Source organism: Coturnix japonica, chromosome 5 (assembly GCF_001577835.2).
Source record: "Coturnix japonica isolate 7356 chromosome 5, Coturnix japonica 2.1, whole genome shotgun sequence".
NCBI classification, from domain to species: domain Eukaryota; kingdom Metazoa; phylum Chordata; class Aves; order Galliformes; family Phasianidae; genus Coturnix; species Coturnix japonica.
In genome coordinates, this window is record NC_029520.1 from 43,232,997 (window position 1) to 43,252,390 (window position 19,394).

Consider the following 19,394-nt stretch of genomic DNA (forward strand, 5'->3'; position numbering starts at 1 on the left):
CTTAGTGCAGTATCTCATTACATGTTCATCTGCAAGCATGAGTTTTAGTGTTTTTACACACTTGTCATACAGCTACTCAGTTCAGATATACAGTTTTTGACATTAACATGGATCCTTTTCTAAATGGTAATAGAAATTTTAAAGATTTTAGAGGAAAAATCAGTGTTATAAAGTGAATGTGTACACTCATACTGCGATTCCTCTCAACTGATTTTAATTTTGCAGTGCTAGTTTGGTATAAACTGGTTGTCTTAAGTTTCTCTGTAGCCAGTGAGAGAGGGTTAGTTAAGAGGGAAATTCATCCCACTGTAGGAGAATACATGAAGAGATTGGTTAAACTAATAGCCTTTTAAATCTGACAGGCTCTGTGGTGACTTCAGAGAAATCTCAGAAGTAATCCTTTACTGCCAATATAGCACTTTAAGTATGACTCACCTTAAACATGCATGTCTAGAATCTAAAGAATTTCACTAACAATCATCCTTACACTTCATTTTGCCTATCTACACACAGTTTACTAGAAGTTTTCTGCTAATAAGTTCAACCCCTGTTACAAATAATAAGAAAAAGAACAAACATTCTCAAAAGCTTTTTGCATATACAGATTAACAGTACAAATATTTCTTTCTAGACTTGCACACCAAAAAGCAGAACATTATTATTCTTATTGAATGATGGTACTGTAAATTACTACCTGCCATGACCATACTTAGTTTTCATTCATGTGGTGTCCAAGTAATGTCCCAAGTGATAACATAGACGATGGCATCAAGTGCACTCTCAGCAAGTTTGAGGATCAAACCAAGACGAGCGGTGAAGTTGATACATTGGAAGGAAGAGAAGCCATCCAGAGGGATGTGGCCAGGCTGGAGAAGTGGGCCCATGAAAACCTAATGAGGTTCAATAAGGCCAAGTGAAGGGTGCTGCACTTGGGTTGGGGCAATCACAGGTATTGATACTAACTGGGGAAAGATTTCCTTAAAAGCAGCCCTGAAGAGAAGGAGAAGGACTTGGGGTCCTAGTGGATAAGAAGCTGTTCATGAGCCAACAGTGTGTGTTTGCAGCCTGGAAGGCCAACTGTGTTCTCGGCTGCATTAAAAAAGGGGTGGCCAGCAGGGAGAGGGAGATGATTGTCCCCCTCTACTCAGCTCTTGTGAGGTCCCATCTGGAGTACTGTGACCAGGCCTGGGGCCCCCAGTACAGGAAGGATGTAGAGCTCTTGGAGCAGGTCAGAGGAGGGCCACTAAAATGATCAGATGGCTGGAGCACCTCAACCCTGAGAAAAGGTTGAGGGAACTGGGCTTGTTTAGCTTAGAGAAGAGAAGGCTCCAGGGAGACCTCACTGTGGCCTTCCAATACTTGAAGGGAGCATATAAACAGGAAGAGGAATGGCTGTTTACAAGGGTGGACAGTGATAGGACAAGGGGGAATGGTCTTAAACTGAGACAGAGGGTTTTGCTTAGATATTAGTTGGAAGTTTTTGATGGAGGGTGGTGATGCACTGTAACAGGTTGTCCCATCCCTGGAGGCATTCAGGGCCAGGCTGGACGTGGCTCTGGGTAACCTGGTCTGGTGGTTGGCTACCTTGCACATAGCAGGAGGGTTGAAACTAGATGATCATTATGGTTCTTTTCAACCCAGGCCATTCCATGATTCTATGATGGATGCTATGAAACTGTGCTGCTCCTGAGGGAGGCAAGCAAGTGTCCAAGGCACACAGATTCCACATCCCACAAACAACCTGATGGTGGGAAAATCCATCTCCTGCCTGCATCCTGTGGGCTTCTGTGTGACCCTCAGAGTTTATTCCCAGCAGAGAGGATAAGGTCATGCACAGGTTATGCAAAGAGAAGGAAACCTAACACAAAGTATGCAGTGTGGTCTGTCTTTAGGTTTTAGAAAAGAAACAAGTTGGCTTTAAATGATGAAAGAGTAAAATCTTGAGTAATGAGAGTAAAAAATAGAGTAATGCTGTAGGACTGGAAGATATAAGGCACAGAGACATTAGGAGAGAATGAGGTGTCAGGCCTAGTGTTACAAGGAGAGTACCGAAGACAGGCAGGGAGACATAGCAACTGACAAGTTTAAGCCATAGGTGTTGTTTTTCAGATACCACAATGCAGAATCTAATCAAAGTTTTTTTCTTACTGAATAGACTTCAACCCTGCCTCGTCTATTGTGCTACAACTGTCAGTGCCCAGGTCTGAGATGATTAAGTCCTTTTAAAATATAACTTTACTCACTGTGAACTTTTTTTTTTAATTATTATTATTTAACAAAAGGTAAAATTCCTTCCTGACCATTGCTGATACTATAATCAGCTTATATCCTGAAACTTATGATTTGATTATCCCCATTATCTTGGCTTTCATAGCTATAAAAATGTTATTAGTGACCATAAAAGTATCTTTCCCTTTTTACCCAAGCCAAATTATTTTACTTGGCTACATCCTGTGGCAATGTACTAAGCAGGTCAGATACATATTGCATATCTGAGCTTGTGCAGAACTTTATGGTGCACAATTGAGGTTTAAGATTTTACAAATCTTATGAGTGTAAGACTTTGCAGTGATTTGATAAGCATTTCCTGCTCACTCAAGTATGATAAAGGTAGTGCAATGATGTTTCATGATGCTGTAGTTATTTCACTTTCTGTTTTCACTGAAATTTTGAAATACTGAGGGCAACTTTATTTAAACTAATGGGGAGTAAATAAAAATAAAAATAAAGCTATTCTCAAGTGACTTCAAAAATACTCTTCATTTTAAGAGCATGAAGGCATGATATAGTTGCAGGCAAACATTGTTCCCGACAACCTGTGGGGTGTGCTCACTGTGTGAGCCAGACTAGGCTCCCCAGATCTGAATTTCACTGGTATTCATAGCCCCTCCCATCTTTAGAAATTTCTACTAAGCCATGGGAAATGTCTTCCATTTGGACCAAGTAAAAAATAAATCCTCTCAGAGGAACAATAATGGAGGAACTGAGGAGAAGGCATCCTCCTCAGCCTGCCCGAGCCCCAGCTGAGGCAGCTCAGGGTCTGGTGGGGAAGGGTTAAACACAGCAGTGAAGAAGAATTAATGGTCAGTGTCAGAAGCAGCCGCACAGCATCCAAGAGGCCAACACCCCGCCGGGCATAAACTTGACCTCGCTTCAACCCCAGCTGCCTGTGAGCCCTGGGAGTCATGGCCAGGTCTGAGGCAAAGCCGGGTGACCTGGGGCGCCGAGCTGCCTGGTGGTGACCTCCGGCTATGATGGATCGACCAGAGTCAGCACGCTCGACTAGGGCTGTGGTCGCCAGTGAAAAATGTATTGATTACACATTAGTCTGCAAGGAGAGGCGGGCAGTGCTGGCTCTGGAGAAACAAGGACCCACTCTCACATGTTATTAGGTTTGGCATAATTCTAAAAGGACACAGGATGGTTTTATTTTACCTGGCAGCCATGACATTCACTGATATAAAGGATATAATCACAGAAACTGAGTAAGATATTAATGTGGAATTTTGTACAATGACTCTGAGAGCTGCAGGCTGAAAATATACACACTGCTTTCTAACACATCACCATCTAATCCACTCTATCCATGCATATTTTCTGAATTTCTGTCAGCTGAAATTCTGAAACAAGGGCATTAATTTTTTTCTGGACACAGTGACCAAAAATACCAGAAAAAAAAAATAAGATTTTTAACTACTTAGTTAACTTCGTTGCATGTTTATAAAGCAGAAAAGGTTTTTTATTGAAAAAAAAAGACACATGGATGTATATTGTTTAATTATCTCTTTTCTGTAATGTTTACTGTGACTCTGTCTTATTTACATATTTACTTTCAATCATGAACTGTGAATTGTGAAGCATCTACAGAATTGAATGTGGGGGAATGTTAACAATGGCGGTCTTTTGCATACTTGCTGAGTTCCAGAAAAAAATGTGGGTTTAGAAATAAAATATATGATCTTTGTTCCAAATCACAACTCCCTGGCATCAATTTAGGTCTTAATATCAGACTGAACTCCTACATGATTTCTGAGAAACACTATTCAGGTGAAAAATCATTTAAAAAATTGCTATCATTATTTGAGAATAGCAATAAACATCACTCATGCTGTTTACTTTATCACTCAATTCTCAGTGCAGCTGGCCAAGACACGGAAAATGTTTAGTTAAAGAAAGAGGAAAAGCCAACATTTGAAGCTTTGTTAAGGCACATAAATGGCACAGATGCATGTAGAGCTTTTGATCAGAGCTAGCCAAACTGAGGCTCTTGGGTTACACCCATTATAAGAGTTTGCAGAGCACATCCTGTGTCTTGATGGAACACCAGTCAGGGGCCAGGGCAAATCAACATATATACCCGTCACTTAATGTACCTCCCCACAGCTAAGGGTTGGATCTTGGGGATGTTGGTCAATGCTTGGATAAAAATGAGCTTGTGTGCCCAGGTGGCCAAGAATCATAGAATTACTCAGGTTGAAAAAGACCTCAAAGATCATCAAGTCCAACCACAGCCTGACCATAGGACCCTAACTCTAACAACCCTCTGCTAAGTCATATCTCTGAGCACCACATCCAAATAACCTTTCTGGACACAGAGGTGAGACTGATAGTCCTGTAGCTACTAGGATTGTCTTTCCGGCCCTTTTTGACGATGGGTGTCACATTCACCAGCCTCCAGTCCACTGGGATGTCTCCAGTTAGCCAGGACTGCCAAAAAATGATGGAGTGTGGTTTGGCAATGACACTCACCAACTCCCTCAGCACTCAGCCAAAGGTGTCCCGGCTTGTATCAGAAATAGCGTTGTCAGTAAAGCAGGTGATTATCATTCTGTACTCAGATCTGGTGAGTCTGCACCTGCAGCACTGTGTCGAATTTGAAGGCCTTTCACAACAAGAAAAGCATTGAGGTCTTGGAGAGTGTTCAGAGGAGTACAACAAAGCTGACAAGTGGTCTGGAGTACAAATCTTATAGGGAGTGGCTGAAGGAACTGCAGTTGTTTAGTATGGAGGCAATAAGGCTCAGAGGAGGCCTTAATACCCTGTACAGCTGCTTGAAAAGAGGTTGTAGTGAGGTGGATGTTGGCCTCCTCTCTCAGCAGAAAGTGATAGGTGAGATGTAATTGCACCAGGGTAGGTAGATGGTTGGACTGGACGATCTTCAAGATCTTATCACAACAATTATATGATTTTGTGATCCTGAACTTCCCACATGGGAAGACACAGGTATGATTCTTAGACATATAGGAAGTTTGTACAGCATGTGTAAAGCTGTAATACAATGGAAAGCACAGCAATAACAGCATAGTAGCAAAGTCCTAGGCTACAGCAAGTAGTTTTTCATGCATTTCATGCTCAAATGCGACAGATGTAGACACAGAAACAAAGGAAAGAAACTCCTTACCATCAGACAGCCTCAGGTAAGCAGAGATCTCCAGGAAGATACCCTTACATCCCCCTGCCAACCCTTAAATGAGGTCTGCAAAGAGGCTTCACACCTTCTGGTCACTCAACTGCATTGCATGCACCTTAGCTCCCTGGGTTGGCCCTGCCTTCCCACCATGTGCTCAACAATTTGTTCAAGTCATGACTTAGCATTTTCTCAACAGCAGGTATTGGGGTCAAACTACATTCTTCAAAGTAAAAGGTCCTTACAGAACACAGAGTGAGGAAGAGTATTAATTTTTTTTTTTTCCTCCTATTTCTCAAGTGATGGAATGTGCAGGAACTATTAAAGGAGGGCAAAACCAAGTTAGATTAAGATATTCTGATCTGATTCTGTTCTACTTCCCAGTCCCTGACAGTGATTTGGTGAAAAACAGCAAAGAAAGAGACAGATTTGTAAAATTTTTAATTATAGCTAATTGTATTAATCTGGTTCTTACTGAGCCCCCAGCACAATTTATTGATTGTAAACAGTGAAAATTTAAAAGGCAAACCATAAAAGCCTCACTCTCCAGAAAGAAACATGATATGTGTGCTTACTAGCAGCATATCACTCATTCTAATTAAAATAAAAATACTCTCTTAATGGCACAGAGGCCTGAGAAGGTGTTGTTCAGAGGTGGTTATTTTCTTGCTTTGGGTTTAATAACATATGTGAACCACATCATTAGCAAATATTAAGAGAAATCCTGATTTGTTAGAAGTAACATCCAGTTTTGTCTTCTAAGTATCTGAGCCATGACAACACAAGCACGAAGGAAAGGCTTCCTACATCTTGACCCTGTGGGAGATAATATTACACTGTAATCTGTTCTTCAATGAGAAATCTAATTAGTGATTGACTCCATTTTGTAACTCTGGCACACAAAAAAAATCCCATTCACTGGGGGAAAACTTATTTTTGTGAGAGAAAAGTTTCTCTTCTGAGGCCAGGGTTATTGTGGTACACACACAATAACAATCTACCTAGGTCATTTCTCTTGTTGATTCAAAATGGAGCATATTTGTGAAAACTTGCATTGAAGCAAAACATATTGAAATAATATTGCAGTGATCAATCTAACTGCATCACAGAACTCAGATTGCAATGAAAGTTTCCCCTTGTAAAAATGGGAAAAACATATAAAACATAATATAAATGAGCACCTCCTCCAACCTCCATAAAGTAAATGGAGTACTGCAAGCAATAACAAACCAAACCTGTCTATTCTGCTGGAGCTCCAAAACAGGAAAAACAGTTCTAATTGTATCTGTATGAATTTAAAGTCATGCTAAAAATGGCTAGTATACAGAAATCAGCAGACAAGCACAGACTTTGGTGTTCATACTAAGAAGCATACATTCCAACCCTGCAGAACAGAAATTCACAAGGTATTATTGCATGTTGTCCCACTCATGGGACATAGGTAGGACTCCTTCCAAAACATAAAATAACAGTAATAATAATAATAACATAAGTCCACAACACAACTGACTCCAGCAATCCAATCTGAGTTCACAAAAAGGGAAGAGAAGATGACTAGGGAGATTTGCATGTCCAACTACCAGATGCACTGAGCTGAAAATGAAATTCCCAGGGAAATTCTGCAAAGCCAAGTAAAAAGTGTGACCCTGCTGCCCTTATTTGGCAAACGTATCTTTGACCTCATTCAGAGCCGAGTTCTGGTCCTTCTGCTGCCCATATTTTTTTTAAAGTAAGTTCTACAAGGCACTGTATGACAGCAAACAGTCCCAGCATTTAACAGTCCTTTTCCACAATATCTCTCATGCTAGATTAGTACATACGACAATTAGACACAGATGGTCATAATTAAAAAATATAAGCATGCATTGTAATATATATATCCCAAGAATGAAATTCCCCATGTTCCACGGCTTTTATTCACATTTCTTTTACATTATCAAGTGATTATACAAATAGGTCAGAAATATGTACTAATCTAGATAGTTGGTTTTTTTGTTTGTTTGTTTGTTTGTTTGTTTTGTTTTTAATCATGCTGTGTCTATAAATACGATCATAATACTGTAGAAGTTCTGAACAAGTTCTTAGTCACAGTTGAAACAGATGCTCTGAGAGATGGAGGAGCTTTGGAGAGTAAAGAGGTGAATTATATCCACATACGACAAGAAGTAAACTGCCAAGCATGCTGCCTTTACAAATCCTGAGGAAACAGCAGTAATCAGCACTTTCAGATAAGACCATGGTGCCAGGATGCTAAAACTGATATTAAATCAATGTTAAAAAAATGATAAATAAATAATGATAAAAAAGAAAGAAAAATAAAATTCTGCATGACAAATAACTGTTCAGTCTAATGAAATTTCTATTTGCAGGTTACAAAAGTTTTTTATTAGAGTACAACTGGGAGCTCTGTATTTAACTCTTTCAGATGTTAAGTGTTGCTCCAATCCTTTAAAATATAAATGTCACTAGCTAACCTGAAGGCTTGCTGTAAATCAAACCTGCACTGTATAAAAACTGTTATTTGTGTCCTAATGGGTCAAACAGAAGAGATGCCCTCTCTAAAAGAGCTGGATACTAGATTCCCCTTTCATTGATCGAGGTTTCAACTCTGGGTGCTTGAGTTTATGACAAAAGAGTTCACAACACCACTGGCAGGAAGTCGATAGTTTGATAGATACCCTTTGCAGTTGGTCCTGTCTCTAGCACTTTAACCACGCTTTCACACTGACAGTTATTACTGCTGCAATAAATTCTTCAGTGAAACAAATAGGCTCTCTGAAAATGTATTAGCCCAGGCACACTATTTTACTTAATATAACTGCAAGTCTTAAACAGGTAACTACTGTAGTAAATAGACCAATATATTTAGAAAGAATCATGTGTGTGTGTATTTACAGTAAGTCACCTAAAGTTCCCCTCAGATCAAGTTGTATGCTATTTATTACACCTTCAGGTTATACTTTTAAAACTCACAAAGTAACAGACAGCAAAGGCTTCAGAAATATATTTTATATGACGCTGTAAGAATTTTCCCACAGCTTTCAAAATTGGCTGGTTGCGTTTGAAGCCTGAAAAGTTACAATGACCACTGAACTCTTCAGGGCTGTTGAAATACTGTCTGCACTTGACCTTGATTTCTGCTTGTCTTGCATGAAATCCCAGTGCTGTTGCCGTTTTCTTACAGAATGTTAAATATTGAATAGCAACAAGTTCTGACTCAGCTGGGTGGGGATAGTCAAGACGGGCTCTCTGAGGTCCACTGGAAGCAGCAGTTCCCTCAGATCCTTTCTCTCCCCTATGTCTTTTTCAGGAATGTTAGTCCTTAGGGAAATTTCTGTGCATTTTGGAATCTGGATTCTCAGTAGTTTCACTGCATAACTTCCTAAAAATTGTTCCTAAGAAAATTTGCAAAAGTTTTTGCATTGTTATTAATATGCAAAATGAGAAAGGGGAGTTTTATAGACTATATTTTTGGCATTCTATGTTGTCAGGTTTCACTTTTTTGTGTGTGTGCATTCATTGGGTATTTTTATTAGTCGTGAGAACAAGATTAATATTGAAAGGAGTTTATTAACTACTTGCCAAATTTTCTCCACTTACCCACATTCAGAGAGAAACTGCCTACTTACAGAACCCTTCAGCACTCCTTCCTTCATCCAGAGACTTTGTGTCACTTAAGCAAGATGTCTTGAGACATCTATCCTTCAAGATTAAATGCATCCCTTCTGAGTGGCAGTTGCCACAATTGAAGTAAGCATTTACTGCTAGTGCTCAGCCATGCAGCTAACTGCTCTGTAGCTGGCTGTGGCCTCTCGAGGTGTAGGACATTCATGGGGGAACACTGGTAATTTTGTTTTACCCTGCAGGCATGCAGTTTCTGGCTACACTGTGAGGAAATATCGTTGAGTCCATGCTGAGATTGCTGTGCCTGCTGCTCAGAGCTCTCATGAAAGGAACTAAAAGGATAAGAGCTCTCTTGACCTTTGAAGTCCACTTCTTTAGGGTGATGGATATCTCAGACATTAGTAAAAAAATAATAATTATAATAATAAAAAAATCCTAAGCCCATTAGGTAACAAGTAAGGATAGACTGAAAAGAGTGATCATAATTCTAGCCATTAAGACAAAGAGAAGATCTGTTTTTTATCAAAAGCATAAGTGAACTGGGAAATAAACCTCATTTGCACAATTCCACTTTATCAATAAAAGCTCTTATGATTCCTCCTTCACACTCTATTTCTTCTTCATCAAAAAGTTGCATTCTTTTTGCTTCTTGAACCTCCATTCTGGGTTTTCATATCTTCCTCCCCCTCGCCCCCTTTCTTACCAGGGATCAAATCAACCAAAACATCTTCCATATAATGTAAGCAAGTGAAATGATGCAGGAAAAAAAACATTATTTCAGGCTCAGGTATAATGCATTTAACAATATTTATGGCCAAGAAATGAAAGCAAATTACTATCAGCAATAGATATAAAGACTGATAGATGATTGATAAATTGATAAATGAACAGATAGATACATAAAAATTAACAAAGCTCTCAGTGTCCAGGGTTCAATCTAGTAATCAGATCCAGGCTGACTATGCTGTTTCCTGAATCCAAACTTAATTTCCCAAACACCGTCTCCCCTGTGTGTCACACTAATACACCAATACAAGCAAGATCCACCTTTTGGGCTGCTAACACCCTATACACCAAATAAGACTGTCTTTAGCCAGTTTAACCACTTATTTATCTGTGCAATAACTCAAACACAAAATTTGTTTGTGGGAGGTTTTGAAGGGGCTGTGCTTGTAAGAAATTCTATAAAAATATAATGCACAGGTCAAGCTGGTTGAACATCTTGTTGCTCTAGACAGATATTCACAGTAATTAATAAAAGTACATGGCCTAAGGGAAAGGAAACAGCACACTTTTAATATATTGGTCAAACAAACAAAAACAAAATCATAGAAAGACATGGAAGGGTCTACAACACTAATCTATTTCTTTTTTATTTTTCTAGCAGCAACATTTTCAGTTACTGTATTTTACATCTGAAAATCCATTTGGATTTAACAAGTTAGGATTCAGCTCTGTCAGACTTTGCATAGTATAGTACAAACATGAACATAACCACCAAACAGAACCTTCTCTCATGTTTACATAAATAATGTGATTATTTCTGTCAGTTTATAATACATATACAGCTATGTATGTCACAGATAGAAAAGATGGAAGAAACAGTAGAAATCCCTATTAAAATAATAAATAGATTGAGGCTTGGCTAATGATGAAGGGAATAATCATGCTTTGATCATTTGATAGGACCAAGTAGCTATCAGGCAGTGTAGCCTAAGTTTACCATTCCAGTAAACATAATTCTTGAAATCAACAGGAAACTTCTCCCTCCCCCACAACTCTGAATTATTCCAAAAGGAGGAAGAATGGCACACAGCAAACATGGGCAACAAAGTAATCCAGAGCATAAAAGTTCTTGATTTCACCAGATGAGAAGAAAAAATATAAATGTATTAGACAAGGAAGAGAATTTTGATCCTACTCCAACACCAGTGAATCTCAAATCTGTGGCAGAATCAGAGGAAGACTGGGACAACCTCTACCACTCCCAAATCAGCATTTATGAAGAACAAATGTACATGCTGTGATGCTGCTTTCTAGTGTTTAAAAAAAAAAAAAAAAAAAAAAAAAAAAAAGTGCCAAGACAATAAGGCAAGAGAGGGGATGTGACAAAAAGGAAAGGGTGTCTGATTCACCCCACGATTTCAACTTGGAAAAAAAAAAATCTGGCCACTACCAGATGGCTACAGAAGACAAAGAGCAGGGCAAGCCTGCATATGCAATACCATCCCAGACACCAACTGTTTGCAGCATGGGGACTTCCAAAGCTGGATGTGGTTTCTACACATGTAGCAAACTTCAAAGGCTTTCTTTTCCTTAAGCTTGTCCAGTCTCTCTTGAATCCATCTCAACTTTTACCATTCAGGAAAAGAAATAGGGAACAAAGAACAACTGTTCATATGCTTTAAACTGAGGTGAATACGTGATCTGGGTTTAACTGCACATTCTCACCATTATGAGAACTGCAGTAAACTTTTACTCCATTTATAGCACAATGGAGAGAGAAAACTGTTGTCAGAACTGGTTTGGACCTTGAAGAGAATACAAGTGATGAATTTCCAAAAAACCCTTAGGAGAATCTTCAGATGTTCTCTCCCATCTCCTTACACTTAGAGTGCCTATCACATAGGGATCTATAAAGGACACAAACATTACTCACCTTTAAGCTTCATTCTGAAATCACTGTGCCAGCATGTACTGGCAATCTGTGATTCAGGGAACTCAGAAAACAAACAAACAATCCAACAAACAAACAAAAACAACAAAAAACATTCTTTCACAGAACATATCACCACACCAAATAGCGTGGGTAACAGGAAAATGAACTAAAGAGGTGAACTAATGAGAGTGTGTGCTAAGTTTCTCCATAACTAAAAATGTAAGAGAAAGTTTTTAGTAATATTGCCTCTCTTCTTCTTGCATATTGAGGCATATCATCTGTCTAGCTGACTTAGACAGATCAGTTGCATGCTAGTAGTAATGTTCCTTGGAAGGGCAAACTGTGTGTTGGAGAAAGTGTGAGTAATCTTACATTTCCAACTACTACGTAGGATCTGTAACTTAGACTGCCATCCCTTTTGCATCAGTTCCATCATTTGTTTCCAGGTACACATTTTGCTTGAAGCAAAGGAATCCTAATGACTCTCAGGATTGCTACAATGTATCAAGAGGAAGATACTGTACTCAAGTTACTGGTGGCTGCAAAATAACAGCACTGGAAAGTCAATCAAGCTATATGAATGGATACATTCTTCATACAATGGCCACGGTTTCTCTAACTATTTCAAAAAACTTTTCATAACACAAAGCAATACTTGGAATCATTCTTTTCATAATAACCCTCTTTCGCTAAGGTTACCAAGTTGAAGCTGTTTCTGATTGATTCAATCTAAAGGACTTGACGTATAGGTTCAGTATTTTCCCCATTCGGCTCTGTTTATTCATACACACCGAGCCAAGTTGGAAGAAACCAAGAGGACAATTACTGAACAGATTTTTTCTGTCACTAAAATTTCCTCTGGTTCATTTCTGGGTCTTGTCTTCCTTGCAGAAGACCCACACTCCCCTCCATTCACGTGCCCAGGTTTACTAGAATAAAAAACCTTTGTTGTTCACATCAAACATAATTTTATTGATTTTTTTTTATTATTATTATTGTTTTTTTAATCTCTCTACAAAGATTAGCTGCAGAAAACCGGACCTTGGCTCTTTCCCTAGCCACACTGGACACATATTTGCTGACATGTCTTTTCAATTAGACTACCCCAGAGCTGCAGAGAAACAGGAAACCACTCTCAACCTCAAACCAATCCAGACACCGGAAACCAGGGATAGACAGAAGTGAGCTGCAGCTTCATTAACAACAGTCAGAGCAGAGAGAAAAAAAAAAAAAATTACTAATACTTACAGAAGGACAACAGATCTTACATTGGAATATGCAGTACTGAAAGGCAAAAACCCATCAGTTATGCTTCCCACTTAGCCATCTCATGATCTATGTTAACACACTAACACATACAGGTAGGTAGCATTAACTATCAGCAAGCTAAGAGTTAGTCTTTGCTGAAGTCACATGCAGTAACAAGTTTATTGCAATGGAAGGATATGAAAACCTATTCAGGTCCTCCTGGCAGTTTATCCAGGACATCAGGGAACTCTGTATGGAAAAAGACATATCCTGCCACTAAGGAATATACAGCTGTGTCTAGACAGCTGTCAATTAAACTATTTAAACTAAGTTTCATACATAAGTTTACTGAAAAGTAGCAGGGAACACTATATTATATTGTTTTCTGGTTCTGTTCACGCTGAGGCATGAACCAAACTACTCGGGGGGAGGGGAGGGTGGCTAAGAAAAGTGTTGGGGAGGAAATCTTTACTATTCTCATATAATCATCTCTAATGGGTTCTTCTATACAGAAACTAAAGTTGGCACTGTAGCATCTCAAGATACTTCCTCCTTTGAAAAAGTTTGCTTTCAACTAAACAAACCACCTAACTAAGAAATTTACCAAAAATCACTACACTGCTAATTTTTTGCTGTGCTAGCATTTTTAGGGAGATGTATACATATACACATATACATATTATGTATGTAAAAAAATTCTAACTAATGTTCTTGGTGAACTGTAGATTTGGCAAGACTGTGACACAGACTAAATAGGAAAGATGATATCACAAAGTAGCAGAGCATGAGAAACAAGTTTTTTAAGTACTTCTACAGAAAAAAAAGTAAAATCTACATGATAGGAGTAATGTCATCATTATCATCCTTCCAGCTGTTATTCTTCACATTCACTGCAAAGGGCTGTCACTTATCAAGATACCGGAGGGTCACAGCTCAGCTATACCCTGTCTTTGGCTCTGGAATATGAAAGTCAGATCCCTGATTGCCTTTCTGGTTATGTTACTCTCCAAGATAAAAATCAGCTATTTTGTTACCAACAAACATCCAGGCAAACAATAAAACATTTTTCTACTTGTAAATCAACGAGTGCTATTCTTCAGCTGGATATAGATACTGTTCAGTAATGTAATGCAAATCTGATACCCAAAGCAGAGAAGTTTGGAGGAATATCCTTTTCTTGACTGGCAGACCTCAGTTCTGTAATATACCCCATATGCAACCCCAAAAGGATCATCAAACTCCCATAAGCCTCCACCATTCAACAGTAAGGATTACTCTCTCACTAGCAGCTATGGAGAGATTTGGCTGCACAGTAGGATCTGGATCCAGGCCTAATTTCACAGATTGGATCAAGATCCAACAGGTATTAGAGATTAGAGGGCCTTTTTTTTTTTTTAAATTATTATTATTATTATTTTATTTAATTTTATATTTTGTTAGAGATACACAGTCAGACTATCATCTAGTTCTCATCTAGTGAGATTCTGAAATGTTCTTCCTAGGAGCCTAACTAGATTTCTGAACCTCCCTTTCTTGCTGATCAACAGCTTTTGGTGACTAAAAACTTTCAGTCAGACACATGGTTTTGATTTGCAGTCAGTCTTCTAGTAGAGCAGTTCTAAATGAGAGATTCAAGATTCAATTCTCAATTCTCTCTAAACTTTACTTGTTTTTTATTTGTATAAATAAGGCTGTTTTTCACTTGGACAGAGCTAGGAGTGGCAGCTGAATGTGGTAAACAGCAGACAAATGCATCAACTAGCAGGGTGTTTTTTTAGAAACTTAAAGTATCACTTGTAAGATTTGGCACCTGTTTTTATACAAGCACCACGTTGGACAGTTTGGTGCAAATATGCTCTCAGCAGAGAAACAGAGTGACACTAAGTGCTTTACCTTTGATTTCTTTGGGAAGGTAGAGCCTTAGATAACATGACAGCGCTGTTGTACTTGATTATCTGACACCAGAAATATAATTTCTAGAAAGACTCTTATTCAGCTGACCTTTGTCAGACAATAAGAGCCTGTTGGTTATCACTGGTTCATTGAAGAGACTTAGCCTGCAGGTGTGTCAGGTTTATTGAGTTTAAGTAGAAATATTGAGTATTTTGATGATGGTTCATCTACAAATATAAATCAAACAGGAAAGAGGGTACATGTTCATAACTAGAAGCACATTTAAATCAGAACATGGATGTTAGGTACAGAAACAGATAGCATCAATTTGCATGTTACGTATTTCTTTTAAGTCCGTTATTTAATTAAATGTCTCCAAATGCCAAGAGACTCTCCTTATAAGACACAAGTTGAGAAATAAATGCAGTTACACAGTTTTGTTTTGTTTTTTAATTATTATCTTATTTTTATTCACAACACTTAAAGTTGCTTTTGATTAGAATAAAAAGTTCATTCAGTGGTCTTCTTTTTTTTTTTTTTTTTTTCTGAAGCATCAGTTTGTATTTTCAACTCTTGATGCGGTATGTTATATTAAATTATTCATTTTTACAGAATGGAAATTAATTATTGTGTATGAAATCCCAAACACATATGGTCACAGTGTTGGTTAGATCTGCCTCCTGCTATGCTTTAGAGATTCAAATTTGGAGGTAGCAAGTTATTTTCCATGCCAAGACCACCTATGGTTTTCAAGATATAAGTATCTGAAAATTAGCATTTTCACACTGAGCACTTGTTCCAGCTTTAGTATACATTGGTGACTACCATCTTGTAACTACACGTACTAGAAAGGATATTAGCGATCTATAAATGTAATTTAAGTTCTTCTGAAATTCACTGACTGACTGCACTTTCTACATCTACCTTTAGTACTATGTAACATCAATCTCTTCTTTTGAAATCCTTCAGAATGTCTCTTGACTGATAGCAGTGATTGGCATTAATTAATTTCAAGGGTCAGTTGTGAATGATTGGTTTGTCATGGCCAAGGACTGAATTATATACGATCAGGAGAGCGTGCTGAAATGGTCAGTCATTCAGTGAAAATCAAAGAACATAAGTTCAAATGGAAAAGAATTCATGGCTCTGTTTATGAATGCAGCCAAACCACTTTGCATCTGAAATTGAGGGTTTTCAGCCTTGAATCTGAATCTGAGAGAGCGCTCAGTCCCTATCTGTGTTTTATTTATTTATTTATTTTTATTATTTTTATTTTTATCTTTTTTTTCTGTAGGGTGTACAAAGAATAATTCTATTTATATAAGTGTCATAGAAAGATGTACTCAGAAAATTCAGAAAATGCATTATTCATTTTTTTTTCCCCCAGATAGAGGAAAAACAGTTTAATTCCTGTTATTGCATAACAAATTTTTGTTTCTTAATTCTTCATTAATATATATCTCATATGTTATCAAAAATTTAGGAAAATAGATAAATTTCAGACCAGCTACAACAGGTATTAATCACTAGCTTTTACTTGTTTGGTGTGTTAATTCTTACCACTGTGTAGATGCAATTTTGTATTTTGATTCCCCTGAAGTATGTCACTAAAGAGGAAATGAAAGAAAAATAATGTAGTCAAGAGAAAAACACTTTCCTCCAGGAAAGGAGACATTCATTTTATTGATAACTTACATATCAATAAAGATTAGTGTTGAAAGTCAAAACATCAAAGAATGTTCAATACTTGCTGTTTTCATAAAAGTAAATATATAATATCGTACACCAGCACCTACAGGAACATATGGAGTAGCATGTTGGGGAGTATCATTGTAGGGAAGATTTAGAAACCTGCTAGATATTGATGGCCAAAATGGTAACCCAGTTTACTCACCCTAACATCTGAATAAGTGACAGTGCAGACTAACAAGTATGAAATAAAAACATAAATATATATCTTTTTAATATTATTACATATTTTTATTACTTCATGAAGATTAAGAGTTTTCCAGACACAAAAAGATATAGTATTTATCAATCTATATAAGCTCTTCAGTAATTATGATAGAATACCTAACTTTTTGTGCAATGTATTTTAATATATAGTAATTATGCATGGACTAAACACCAGGCCAAAAATCAAACTGAGTACATTTTAACTCTGTGAAACACTTTTATGGTCAAACTGGAATATAATTCTCTGAAAACTAGTCATCATAGCACAGACTTTGTCAATAGGAAGATGCAGTACATCTCGATGGGTTTATCAGCAGGAGTAATAAGCAGAAGTAGTTGATGAAAGAAAGGGTAATAATTTTCATCAAATACAGCATTCTGTCATAGATGAACATTCTAGGTTATAAAACACAAAAGAGAAGAAAGAAAATCTAGTGTGAGTCTTCTCTAAAGTTAAGAGGTCATTCTGCACCTAATGCCTGCCTAACAATCAATCAGGCAGGTAGATCCACAGTATCAGATGTGTCACTAGCATGAGGGACTACTAGGTTTGGCTCTGAGCTGTGACCACATGAATTTCATTAACAGAACAACTCAGGGCTCAGCGTTGCCATTGCAGCTGCAGGGAATGTTTTATGGTGTCAGCTAGGGCTGCAGAGCCAGGAACTAGGGAACCTGCCTGTGTAAAGCATGTACATCTGAAAGCAGCACCACATCTGCCTCCTCTGTCAGCAAGACAATTAACATATCAGGTACCTGGGCTCTTGTAACGTCACCCAAAATGCTCTGGAGAAACAACTCCTATATACAAAGCTAGAAATCTTGGCTCTAGCAGAGCCATCTTCGGAATTTTCTCTTGAAGTCAAAAGGGATTTGGGACAGCTATTTGTCAGAACTTCTTCAAGTTTGCAAAAGGTGTGACTACAGATCCACTGGAGTAAAATGGTCTCACAATCCATTATTAATACTGAACACCTCATTACAGGTTTTCCAGATTTTGTTCAAGCCTTATGATACCAGTGCACTCATTTCAGCTGTAAATGAAAAATTCAAGAGGATTTTAACTTGTGAATCTTTATTTAAATAGGCTTTGTTTATTTAATTGCAATTCTAACCTTCATTACTGCTGAGAAAACTCTGAATATATGGTCTAAATTCAGTATGAATTTAAAAATCAAATCAGAAGAGCACAAACTAAGTAGTTCATTAGTATATCTTGTTGACCATAGAACAGTCCTGCGTTTGGAACTCTGGGGAATAGCAATGCAACCATTAACTTTCCACAGAATTTAGAGCAGTCCACTGAAGTACAACATTTCACAGCATCCCTTTCAAGAAGCCACATAAAATGAGGCCTATGGCAAAATGTGGAAGATACATTAGTGTTCTTGAGAATGTCATGTTACAAATATCTATCATTGTTCATGGTAGATAACAAACGGTATGTATGCTAAATGCCAGCTCTTCCCATCTGCTCCTCAAATCTAACCAAATCCAGTTTCCTAAAGGTGATGGCGCTAGAACTGGATCTTCTGAATTTATAAGTTAAACTAGATGTAAACTGTAATTTTAAATTAACTCACTTTTTGTTTTAAAAACATAAGAACCATAATACTGTCATAATGCAGGCGCATTTTATAACATACATACATGTCTTTCGTTAACAAGATGGGAGTGGGTGTTATTATTAATGCAGTAGCACCTAAAGTCCCAGCCATGCTAGGCTCTCCAGCAGATTAGGTTCTGTTCAAACATAGCTCTTCCAATCTGTGTCTGGAAACCATGCCATCAATAATCCCACACATTTAGTATATTCAGTAACTTCTGTTAAAGTCTCAAAGATAGACAGGAATGCCAGCAAATATTGAATGAAGAGAAGAATCAGGATTGCAGGTCATCTTGGTAATAGGCAATAAACAAAGTAAAGAAAATCTAAAATAAACAAGTATTTTATCCACAATTAAGTGCATTGCAAAACCACCCTTATTTTGAGAATATATAGGGTATTGACCACTGTTTGAGATCACAGTAGAACATTTTGTTCTCAGTATATCTCGAACACAACCTGACAGTAAATATACTGAGTAGTGTAACAGAATGATCTGTTATCCCTCAAAATGCACAGAAATCCTTCCCTGCCTTCAGTAGAGACCTTAATGCAATGAAGGTTTAATTAAAACAGAAAAATTAGAAGTTAGGCACAATAAACAGTTAAGTGGTCAGTACTAAAGGGTATGCGAAACTACAGTGAAGGATATATTAAAAATACTCTGAGACAGAGAGGTAAAAATAAGTTGATGGTTGAGGAACAAGGTCACGTGTCATCAGTCCACAGACAACATTTCTAGGAGAGAGCTGGTATCTGGAAGTGCACATTATATTGTATAGTTTAGAGTTTTGTTTGTTTCTTCAGGAAATCTAGTGTATTTTCAAATGCTGGTGGAAAGAAGAAACAGCAAGAATGGGCCAACCTCCCACACAGTTCACATCTGATTCATTGAGATTAGGATTAAATGTGATTGCCATAATCACTCATCTTATCTATTCACGTGTGAATTGATGGCATTATTTATAAACAAAAAATAGCTGTTCCTGTCATTTCATGAG